The sequence below is a fragment of the Polypterus senegalus genome, chromosome 12 (genome assembly GCF_016835505.1).
Source record: "Polypterus senegalus isolate Bchr_013 chromosome 12, ASM1683550v1, whole genome shotgun sequence".
NCBI classification, from domain to species: domain Eukaryota; kingdom Metazoa; phylum Chordata; class Cladistia; order Polypteriformes; family Polypteridae; genus Polypterus; species Polypterus senegalus.
In genome coordinates this window covers 101657285-101669051 of record NC_053165.1, presented here as the reverse complement: position 1 = coordinate 101669051, position 11767 = coordinate 101657285, and the positions used below count along the sequence as shown (strand labels likewise).

General features: G+C 39.7%; 1 protein-coding gene across 3 annotated transcripts in view; it reads left to right on the top strand.

The window, feature by feature from the left end:
* The first annotated feature begins 218 nt into the window (after nt 1–218).
* LOC120541431 (furin-1-like) overlaps nt 219–11767 on the top strand; it is a 160114-nt gene continuing 148565 nt past the window's right edge. Inside the window, exon 1 of one of the 3 annotated variants that reach the window (XM_039773046.1) lies at nt 219–346. The gene's annotated coding sequence lies outside the window, so the exon portion shown is untranslated. Of the gene's footprint in view, nt 347–1750; nt 2378–2644; nt 2844–11767 lie in introns of those variants that run through there. The other 2 variants (XM_039773047.1, XM_039773048.1) reach the window with 2 other exon arrangements.

Sequence of the window (11767 nt, the reverse complement as noted above, 5' to 3'; positions counted from 1 at the left end):
ATAGTAGCATTTTATGGGACGTTTGGTGCAGTAAATGTCACAAATAAAGAACACCGCGGACCTTCCAAAGTGATGCCGTCATCGTTTATTTTCGGAGAGCTCAGGAAAAGTAACAGCTATTGGTAAACGAAGTTTTGTCGCAGAAATGACAGTTCCATAAAAGCGACTGGCCTCGACCCGCCCCTTCTAGCCAATCAACTTCCTCAAACGACGGCCTCGTTAGCGCCTCACACTTCACCTGCCTTACAGGTGCTGACGGCTTCGCTCGGAACGGAAAGCTGACACCGCAGCACCATTGCACGCTTTATTGTAGCGGGTAGGTCGCTCAGTTCTGTTTACCCAGTAGGTAAGTGCTTTCTTTTATTAAATTAATTTATGTTAAAAATGTAACTAAGAGATAGACCACTCTATATAATCCGGGAAGCTTCGCGTATGGTTTTGGTTAAGTTACAGTTGCTGTTAATATTAAGAGTCAGTACTAAGTATTGAACATATTTGATTTAGTCACTCGTCCGCATTAAGTTCTTACGACAAATCATTTTTTTTATGAAATCGTCGGCATCCGAGGAATTTCAGTGATTTTTCACCCAAGCTCTCGTACAAGTTAACCCTCTCTATATTAACGTCAGCCATTTATTCTGCTCTATTTGGCCATTGTCGCTCTCAGCCCGGTGTGTCATAACTGCATAATTTGGTGCCCGGTGCTGCGGCACGGGGATGGTGTTTGTAGCTGAAATATAACACACGAAGGTGTCCATGTTTTCAGCTGTCAGTTTTTAAATTCCTTCCTTAACTTGACACTTTTTTTTATTGTAAGCATTTGTCTTGTTTTAGCCGTTTTATGTATATAAAAGTTGCGGTGGAAAATGTTAGTCATTTTGGCGGCGAAAAGTTGAGACAATTAACCTTTTTTATCACGTGCAAAACCGTTTAACTATTTCAAATATGACATTAACAATCCACCTGTCCATGCACTTGCAAAGGCACAATACAAACGCCAACCTTGGACGGGATGACACTTTGTATCTCCATACTAGAACGCTTTACAATTTACCGACATTACGAAAAAAGCACCCCGCCTGGGTCGATTCATCAGCGTTGTGTGCGATAGTCGGAATGAGTCGCTTTTAAAGTTTTTTTGCGGCAAAAAAACTTTTATTAGATATCCAAACAAGACATGCAAACAGACTTAAACTCACTGCGCAAGAGAATGGTGCACTTAATGATTAACATTTTGACATATTGATTAACACTTTGATTCAAAGTCCAACCGATTAATTTTCTGAAGCAAGTAGAAAGTTCCGGTAATGCAAGAGCGAGCTCTGGACGGGACAATACTTCAGCGCAGGTCACACGCCTTCTCAATTGGGTATTTTGCTAGTTTATCCAACACATTGTTCCTGAATGATAAAAATGAAAAACTTGCCGTTTCTTTTATATAGCGCGTGTAAGGTGAATTAGCGTTTTTCCACTTTTATTAAATTGTGTACAAGGAAAATCGGGATGAGAAATGTTTGTTGCTGCCGAAAATTAAGATGGAATCAAGCTTTCACATGGTGTGGACTTGATCAGCATCAGTAAGGTAGTCGGCTCGAGGCGTCAGCTTAGACCAATTCCAAGTGCAGGCCTTTAGGGGTCGCCAGTGGAGCGTATTTGGTTACGTTTCTGACGAACAGTTTTCGATTGATAGTGTAGTTATCGACGTAGCTTCCTGCGGGGAGCGTGTTTACGTACCGTGTTGGGGAGGAGGGTAGCGGGGCTCTATTATGATCATCATTAGTATCGGTGTAATTCTGCGCCTCTAATTCGTTTCGAAGAACATATAGCGGTTTCGAACTAAGCGTTTAACACTCTTAAGGAAAAATCTACTGTGCGCGCCACGCAGGGCCGCATGACATTACTGTCGCCGTATTGTTACAAAGACGCTCTGACGCAAAGTTTTCCTGTGAAACACTCCCTCTATCCCTCTCCGGATCCTCGTCAAGTCAACTTGCAGGTGTCGAGAGAGAGCGTGTTGGTTGGAGCGCTGCAACGGGGCTCGGTGCTCAACTCCGGCGGAGTCCCGAAAACTGGGCAATCTGTGTTAGACATGTGGGCGCCGAACGGCTTAACGCAAGGCGAAAGAGGACTTTAGTGAGGTGGGAGAAGCTATATAACCAAAGATTCAGGCCTGCTGGCCCACCAAAAGGGAGGAGTGACTGAAGAAGGCTGGGAATACGAGAACGAAAACGGGCTCTTGATAGAAGTAGGAAGCGAGAGTCGTGGCTAAAGTCTGCCCTCCCCCCTCTCTCCCCCGGGGAGGAATAGCCAGACAAGCTGGGAGAGAGGGAGGGAAGAGACTAACACTGGCAACAGAAAATTCCCGGCGTCTATGGAGGTGAGTCTGGCGCCCGGGGTTAAGGAAGGGCATGTGCGAGCGCTATAAATTTCTACGTCATAAGTCACGCCCCCATGGACCCTGGACGTAAGGCGCTATACCTTAGTGATCATTTCTTTTCAGCAGGGTCAAATAGCAACTGATTAGGGGAAAGGAAATGTACTTGGGTTTTTTTTTCCTGCGCACTAAATGCTGCCCTCCATGGAAGCAAGATCCTACAGTCACTACTTTATGCGACTTTTTTTTTTTGTGTTTCGGGCACTAGTGTGAGTCAGCTAGAACATGCTGAGTTGTATGACGGTTAAAAAAAATCAGCGTTACAGCCCATTTTTGGCAATCGGAAGTATGAACTCCACCTAAAGCCTTGTCCCTGGTGTTTAGGGGAGGAATTTGACGTCCTATTTGGTCGCAGGTACCTGAAGTTTTCCAGGAAAGCTTGTCGTAGAGAGACGGACGGGAACTACGGGTAGGTACTGCTGATACTGGAAACGGAGTTCGGAGGGCGTCATTTTAAAGTCCCGATATCCTTGTTGGGAATTTTGTTGGATTGTAGTATTGCTGTTGTGTCGACAGCATGGAGAACTTTACGGCACGGAAGTTTGAGTATACAGTTTTGTATTGTTCAGGGCTTCCACCTTCTTCTGTAGGTGCAGTTGATAATGGGTGTTTCAGTGAATGGAAGGAATTTTAAGATATAGTTAAGAATGAAGAATTGTGTTCAACTGTGGCGTTGGTTAAGTTTGTGGTGAATGTTCATGCAAATATAGTCTTATAAAAAGTTTTACATTACGTTGGACGTTTTACCTGTTCGAACTTTTTTTCTATCCATCCATGCATTTAGAGGGAAATGTTTCGCAAACAAGAATTTCTTTTTTTAATTCTAGTTGTAAACACTTTAACTGTGTGTCTGTATAATATCGGTGAATATTTGAACACTAGAAAGGTTAGTTTAGCACCGCACATTCTGCTATGTGGCAGTTTAACAAGCGTCTACATTTGTAGCTAAGTCCTGGCGGACCTCCATCCGTGTTTGTGACTGGAGAGATTAGTCACAGCTTCATTATTTTCAACAAACGCCTAATGCAGAACTGTAGGAAGTTAAATATTTAAAGCAGGAAGTCGCACATTAAGAGTTGGCATTCTTTTAACTATGCAAAAGCTTCTTTCCTTTCACCAATTTAACCTGCTACTCCTAGAACTGCAGGGGTTAGACTTGAGATACGTCAAGATTACATACTAAGAAGCGTTGACGTTGTTGGAGTCGTGGAAGTTTGCAAACTATTATTTTAAAAAAATGAGAGCTTCTAATTGAGACGGTAACATTAACACGTTTTACTTTCAGTGTCGTAATACTTGTTAAATTTAGACGTAGATGAAAAAATGCTTGCAGATTTGTATTTATGTATGCATGTATGTAGATGTGTATAAATGTGTGTATGTATGGCCCGTGTTAATTTTCTTACCAATCCACACAGTTGCCAAGGTACTACTTTGACATGTTTTACATTTGTCCCATCTGGACGCTGGTTGTATGCTGTTCAGCCATTTATTTGGTATATAAAAATACATAAATGACCTGTTTCATACGTAAATTTTTAATTTAATTTTGTAAATGCTCTGTTGAGCTAGTATCATCTTTGCACAAGTGCTGATCACGATATCCTGTTACTGGATAGGCCGTTTCTGTTTTTATATTTCAATTTTTTATTTTCCATCAAGCTCCTTCATAATCTAACAAAAGAACCATTATGTTCTACATTATAGTGTTAACATTAGTATTTTTATAATTAATCTGTATGCCCACAGGTATTACCCCTTCATTTTATATTAACAAAACTGAAGCACAGAATACTAAAACTTCCCTTGAAATGCTCTTTATTTTAAACTAATATGTGCAGAAAATGTATTCATAATTCATATGACATTAAAGAAAATACAATGCTTCTCATAATTACAAGCTGTCATATTTAATTTATTCTGTAATGTACTGAAACAAATCTTCATTTTAAAGTTTTCACGATTTGTTTAACAAAGTTTATTTTCACTCCTTGATTCAGTTAATTGATACTGGCAGTTAAACACTGCTTAAATGTAAATAAACATGCACTTATAGGTTTTAATCTTTTAAAAAATTAATTGTACTACTGCTTTATTATATTTAAACTATTACAGGTTCTACTTCAGCCTCCATGTACCATGTAAACATTCCTTATTTCTGAGGTATAATTATTATTAAATGTATATTGAATCTGACACATGTTCATAAGATATTTATCAAGAAGATACATGGTTAGCATGCTTAACAAGTTTACAAGTAAAACAGACTTTTTGCTGTTTATTGAAAATTTAAGTTGACACTGCGCAGGGTAGCTGCTCTGATTTCTCCCCGTTTTATTTCTCAGCTTTCTTTAAAGGCTCATATTTTAATCTTCCCCCTCTTTCTCTGCTAAAGTCTTCCTCAGTGCCCTCTTTTTATAGGAAATTTGCTGCAAAAAGACATGCACTGGCTCAACTATCGTGATACCTTGCGTAAAGGAGCAATACAACTAATTTACCATAAAGCGTAGGAATATGGACTGAAAAAGCCTCAATCTGATTTGCCAATTTGCTTATCACTGATAATCTTTTGTAGTGAAAATTGTCTGATTTAGATTGGCGGCCCATTGATGGAACCATCACAATCTTAAGAGAATCATGTGACAAGCAAATTGATCCTTTTGGCAGTTTTTGGTAAAATTATAAAGGGGAAAGCTAAAATCAGTATCCACTCAGCCCTTTGCATTGTGCAAACTCAATGTTTAATTTCAGTCTTGAAAAGCAAGATCTTCTGCTTGATCAAGATTAACTGACAAAGTGATACCTGGTGAACCATTTTCCACTGAAATTTTTTTGGGTTATGTTTTACTGTTGCATTTTAGTAGCTTTCAAAGGCAAAATAGTCTGTTTTGAATATGTTGCTTGTCACTGATAAGTTAGCTTGGCCATTGTTATGCAGGGTTTCTTTTTTTCACTATTATGAGCGCTATTTTTATTTTGTGTCCTTTGCATTTCAGAGACGTACTTTGAAAATATTAACACTATGTCTTAGATTTGAAGTTTTTTTTTAAAAAAAAAAAAAAAAAAGCTGTCTGAAGATTCTCTATGATTTTTTTGCTGTATCATTTAAAGCTGCTGCTTGTAACTTGGGTGGGGGAAGGATGTGCTGTTGACTTTTTAAAATAAACTTGGGTTGATTTACCTACTGATTTGTTTTTAACAAAGCATTTTTCTGTTTGTTCTGTAGTTGCAAAGTGACTGCGTATGTACTTTTCGTACAACATGACATCCTGTGCTTTTCAGAAGAGCCCCTCCCCACCCCCAAATAATCCCAGCCAGGTTTACCATTTCCATCCACATAATTCTTCCAAGGTGATATATACTCTAGTTTTGAAAGGCCATAAAATCTTTTTCCATATGACTATAGTTCTCTGCGTAAAGGAAAAACTTCCTAATGTTAGTGCGAAATATACCCTTAAGTTTCCACCTGCATCTCCGTGTTCTTGATGAACTCATTTCAAAATAAGTCTTTATTCACTGTACTCATTTCCTTCATAATTTTAAAATGCTTCAATAATGTCTCCTCTTAATCATCTTTTTGCCTAAAATGAAAAGTCTCAGCTCTCTTAATCTTTCCCCATAATTCATCCTCTGTAGCTCTTGCATCAACCTAGTTGGTCTTCTGTGGACTTTTTCTAGTGTTATGTCCCTTTTGTAGCCCGATGACCAAAACTGTACACAGTTCTGCTGATGAGGCCTCATCAGTGCGTTTATAAAGCTTGAGCATAACGTCTTTGGACTTGTATTCTAAACATCGTGCTTTATAACATTCTGTTAGCTTTCTGAATGGTTTCTGAACACAGTCTGAAAGTTGATGGACTCCTAAATCCTTCTCATAAGATGTACTTTACATTTTCAGACCTCCAGTTGTGTATTCCAGGCTAACATTTTTACTTGTTACATATAATACTTTACATTTACTTGCATTCAGTTTTATCTGCTACAGATATGCCCAAGCCTGTATGCTGTCCAAGTCCCTCTAATAATCGAATGGATTATAGATTATAGATTATCTGACAATCCACTTAGCTTGGTATCATCTGCAGACTTAACCAACTTGTTATTGATATTCCTAATGCAAGTCATTTGTGTGTGTCTCTGTCTCTCTCCCTCTCTATTGTGAGGGACGGCCAGCAGCTGGAACCCCCAAAGGAGGGAAGGATGGGGGAAGGCAGATATTTTTGGACACTTCCTCACCCAAAACGCTAGATGGCAGCTCCCCTGGAGTGTAGCGGTGCCCCGGATTCCCGCAGGGCATCCTGGGTCTTGGAATTTGGCTTCTCAGCTGTGTTGGGTACAGCTATGGTGAGCTATCAAAGGACCTGGGGTCTCATCCCTTCCCTATAGCCTGAAAGTACGAGGTTGTCATGAGGACAGAATTCCCCTAAGTACTTCTGGGCTGAAGAAAAAAGCCAGTTCTTCATTAGACCCGGAAGTGCTAGCCAGTCACGTGGTTGGAAGGACAGAAGCACTTCCAGGTCAAACACTATATAAAGGACTGACGGGAACCCAGCAAGCGAGCTGGAATTGGGGTTGGGTAGAGGACAGAGCTTGCAGGGAGGCGTGAAGGAGAGAATTATTTTATTAAAAATAATACAGTAATCCCTCATTATATAGCGCTTTGACTTTCGCAGTTTCACTCTATTGCGGATTTTAAATGTAAGCACATCTAAATATATATCACAGATTTTTCGCTGGTTCGCGGATTTCTGCAGACAATGGGTCTTTTAATTTATGCTACACGCTTCCTCAGTTTGTTTGCCCTGTTGATTTCATACAAGGGACGCTATTGGCGGATGGCTTAGAAGCTACCCAATCAGAGCATGTATTACATATTAACTAAAACTCCTCAATGCTATAAGATATGCATCCCGCACGGAGCTTGATTGTTTGCTTGTCTCTGCCTCTCTCTCACCCTCTCTGACATTCTCTGCGCCTGACGGAGGGGCTGTTTGCTTAAAAGATACTGACGCTCCTCTAAAAAAAATGCCGCTTTATTGCGGTGCTCGGCATATTTAAAAGCACAAAAACACACATATTAATTTTTTGATTGTTGCTTTAATCTCGCTCTCTCTGACGTTCTCTGCGCCTGACGGAGGAGATGTGAGCAGAGGGGCTGTTTGCACAGAGGATACTAACGCTCCTCTACAAAATGCCGCGGCAAACTTAAAAGCACAAGTATTGATTTTTTTATTGTTTGCTTTTCTTTGCGAGCTCTCTCTCTCTCTCTCTCTCCCTCTGAAATTCTCTGCTCCTGAAGAGAAGAAGATCTATTTGCATTCTTTTAATTGTGAGAAAGAACTGTCATCTCTGTCTTGTCATGGAGGACAGTTTAAACGTTTGACTAAAGGGTGTTATTTCATGTCTAGAGGGCTCTAATAATGTTAACAGTGTGGGAAAGTTTATAAGGGCCTAAAATATATAAAAATAACTACACAAACATATGGTTTCTACTTCGCGGATTTTCATCTATCGCGGGGGGTTCTGGAACGCAGCCCCCGCGATCGAGGAGTAATTACTGTAATAGTAAATAATTAAAAAGCTTGGATTCAAAACAATAACACCCAAAATTTGGCATTAAAAAAGAATTCTTCACCCCATCTCCAATCAGCACCCTTCCCAAAACAGTATTTTTAATGAGCTTTGCAATTGTGAAATTGAACTTGAAATTAAACTTGGCTGTTTTGCTCCTCCATCAGTACACATCTTTTAAACTAATTTAGTTTCAAAATGAGTCCTGTAAGCTAAAACTAACTAAATATGCATGGTGCAAATTTAACAGACATTAAAAGCTCAGTCATGGGCACAAAGTCTTTTAAATGTTTCAGAAATTAAACTTTGCTCAAAGACATCATTAGTATGTATCTAATATGATATTTAATAATTTGGAAAATGAACACCAGTTTCATATTTTGAAATGCTGTTTTGAAATAAACTTTTGCAATGTTTGTTCTTGGATGCTTCAGCAGTGTGGCAAAGATTTGTGAATTTATAATTCTGAGAAATTTTAAACTTTTAAAAAATTCGTTTTTTTACCATTTTTAATGGCAGTATATAAATTAGCACTTTATGTATGTAACTCACATGGTATATGATTAACCCTAATTTTTAATGAAATATTGTATGAAAGTGCTCCCCTTACCAATGTGAGGGCAAAGGCAATCGGTTCGTCTCCTTCTCCCACACACTAGCTCTGTCCTCAAGGCTAAGTACAGACAATGGCCTTGTATACCTATGTTGAATTTTGCATTAATTAAAAATGGAATTCATATCGAGTTAATACATTTTAGACAGCTTTCTTTAGTGAGTTAACTCTTAAGCCCTCTTTGTTACCTGCTTGAATTGTGTTTTAAGTGCTTAGGCCGTGCTCAAACCTGTTTCTGTAGCATTATTCACATTTTTGTAACATGGAACCTTTAATCAGTATGTGGTGAGGTGCAATTTTAGGATTTTTTTTGTAAATGAGGAAGTGTTTGCAGCTTACATCAGACACATTTGAGTTTAACTGGTAATGGAGCAGAAAGAAAAATGTTTCTATTAATGTTAGTGTTTCTTGCAGACATTATAGTTTGATTAATGTTTTGAAGTAAATTAGGATTGTCATGATACAAGAATTTTTCTTGTCAGTACCAATAGTACTAGTAAAATTTCACAATATGGCAAAACAAAAATCCAATTTAGTATGCCCCCAAAACAGAGTGCATGATTATTACCTTTGATATTATCGTGTGTAATTTCAATTACTATGAAATATGAACCTTATTTTGCCAACAGTATGTACTGTTTTCAGCATACTATATTTACAGTGGAACCTCGTGTCACAACTGTAATTCCTTCCAAACCCCTGGTCGCAACCCGATTTGGTCGTGACCCGAAGTAATTTCCCCCATTGGACTGTATGTACATACAATTAATCCATTCCAGACCGTATGAACTGTATGTAAATATTTTTTTAAAGATTTTTAAGCATAAAAATGGTTAATTAAACCATAGAATGCACAGCTTAATAGTAAACTAAATGTAAAAACATTGAATAACACTGAGAAAACCTTGAACAGGGAAAAGTAACATTGCAAGAAATCACGCTATATATAGCCTTACGAACCGCTCGCTGTAAACACTTTTTTTTTTTAATGAGTTTTAAACACCAGGAAAAAAATGAAAAATCTGTCATTTTAATAAACAACTAAGAAAAGTAACATTGCAACAATTCACGCTACGAACCGAAAAATGAACGTTTGAAAAATCTTTAATCCATAAACTAACCTTGCATAAGTCGAGTTCTGACATGAAGTGAGGAGGAACTGTGTGGAGAGGAGATTACAGTTTTGAGGTAAAGTCTGCGACAATGTGGGTTCGCTGCATGCTCCCATCTTGCTTCCAGGAGCCCTTAAACCTGTCACCATCGGTAATGTTACCGATGAGCACGACAGTCAGGCACTACAGTGGTGCAATCGGATGGTTCAAAAAGTGCCAAGTGCTTTTATTAAGATAAACAAAACAACAATCAAAAACAATGTCCAAATTAAAGTGCAGTGCTTTCAGAATCGTTCAATAAATCCATAAAAACGGAAATAAAGTGGAAGTTAAAAGGAAAAAAGTCTTCATTAAATATGAGGTTAAAATGGTGCTCGAAGCCGTCTCTTTAAAAACAAGCCCGGTACATTCTTTAACTGCCTTTTCGGCCTTGCGCGGCCAGCCGTCGTCCTTCTGGTCACTCCAGCTCCTTGATCGCTCAGCTGGATGACTGATTCCTTCTGCGCCACCGAGTGTTGGCCAAAACACCCCTGCATGGGCTCACTGCCCAGCTGCCTGCCTGCGAGCACGCGCTCACTCACAACAGTTCTTTCCACACTGCTTCCTGCTTACTTCCTCACTCTGCAACCTCCGTCTTTCTTTTTTCCCTCCCTTTAGCTGCCTCGCGCTGCAGCAATCAACCACCACACCCCCTTGCTAAGCTGCAAGCGTGGCGATTATTTAAAACTGGCCTCTTGACGTGAGCTGTGGACCCGCTATACCACAAAGTCTCTCTGCACAATGCACATCTGACTGAGAACAATGTACTGTACAGGGAGAGACTGAACAAGTGCGTAAGTCACTGGCGCGTACGAACCGGAAGGGAAACTGGCTTGTCCATCACCTGAGTGTGTGGTCGTGAACAGATGCAAAAGTTTGGCAAACTTTTTGGTCGTAACCCGAATTGTACGTGGTCTGAGATGTTCGTGACCCGCGGTTCCACTGTGTTTTATATATTACACACACTAGCAAAATACCTGCGCTTCGCAGCGGAGAAGTAGTATGTTAAAGAAGTAATGAAAAAGAAAAGGAAACATTTTAAAAATAATGTAACATAATTGTCAATATAATTGTTTTGTCACTGTTATGAGTGTTGCTGTCGTATGTATGTATGTACTGTATATAGTTTCACTGTCAAATAATGCAAAGAGTACGCAACACATGTTTCGCCCTAATTCTGGGCTCATCAGGCGTACACACTCGCTGCACCCCATCTCGGGAATCGAACCTCGGACGTCCGCGCTAGAGGCGAAGCTTCTTGCCTTGCGCCACGGCGTGTGGTTCGTTTATTTGACAGTATGTAGATCGGGGTAATTACATTCAAGGCATTCGTAGTCTGAATCACAATCTGACTGTATGGGTGGTTACCTACCAGGTAACGCTTGTGGTTGGTCAGCAAGTCGGCTAACCTCCGCCACAGTGCCCTCTTTCAGTTGCGAGAAGCAGATCATAGAATGGTTGAAATAGTTTTACTGTCAAATATTGCAAAGAGTATGTGACACGTGTTTCGCCCTAATTCTGGGCTCGTCAGGCGTACACACTCGCTGCACCCCATCTCGGGAATTGAACCTCGGACGTCAGTGCTAGAGGCGAAGCTATGTATAGTTATGAAAAAGAGGGAACATTTTAAAAATAACATAACATGATTGTCAATGTAATTGTTTTGTGACTGTTATGAGTGTTGCTGTCATCAAGGATTTGATTATCATTATTTCTTTCAATCAGGTTCGTATTTGGAGGATGTGTTGTGTTCAAGTTACATTCCGTGTTTGTCAACCGTTGTAAAGATAACGGGTTTCATTCATCGATTCCTTTCTTACTGCCTCAATAAACAGCTCGTCTTCCTCTTTATTTGAGACATCACACACTGCATGCACAGGGTTTCCCCCATCTCACTGTCTTCCTTTAGCTGGGCATTGACTTTTTCCACTGTGTGCTTTGTTTCCGCAGTAGCTGCACTTATGAATATGCTTGTATGTGTCACTCGCTTCATGTTCT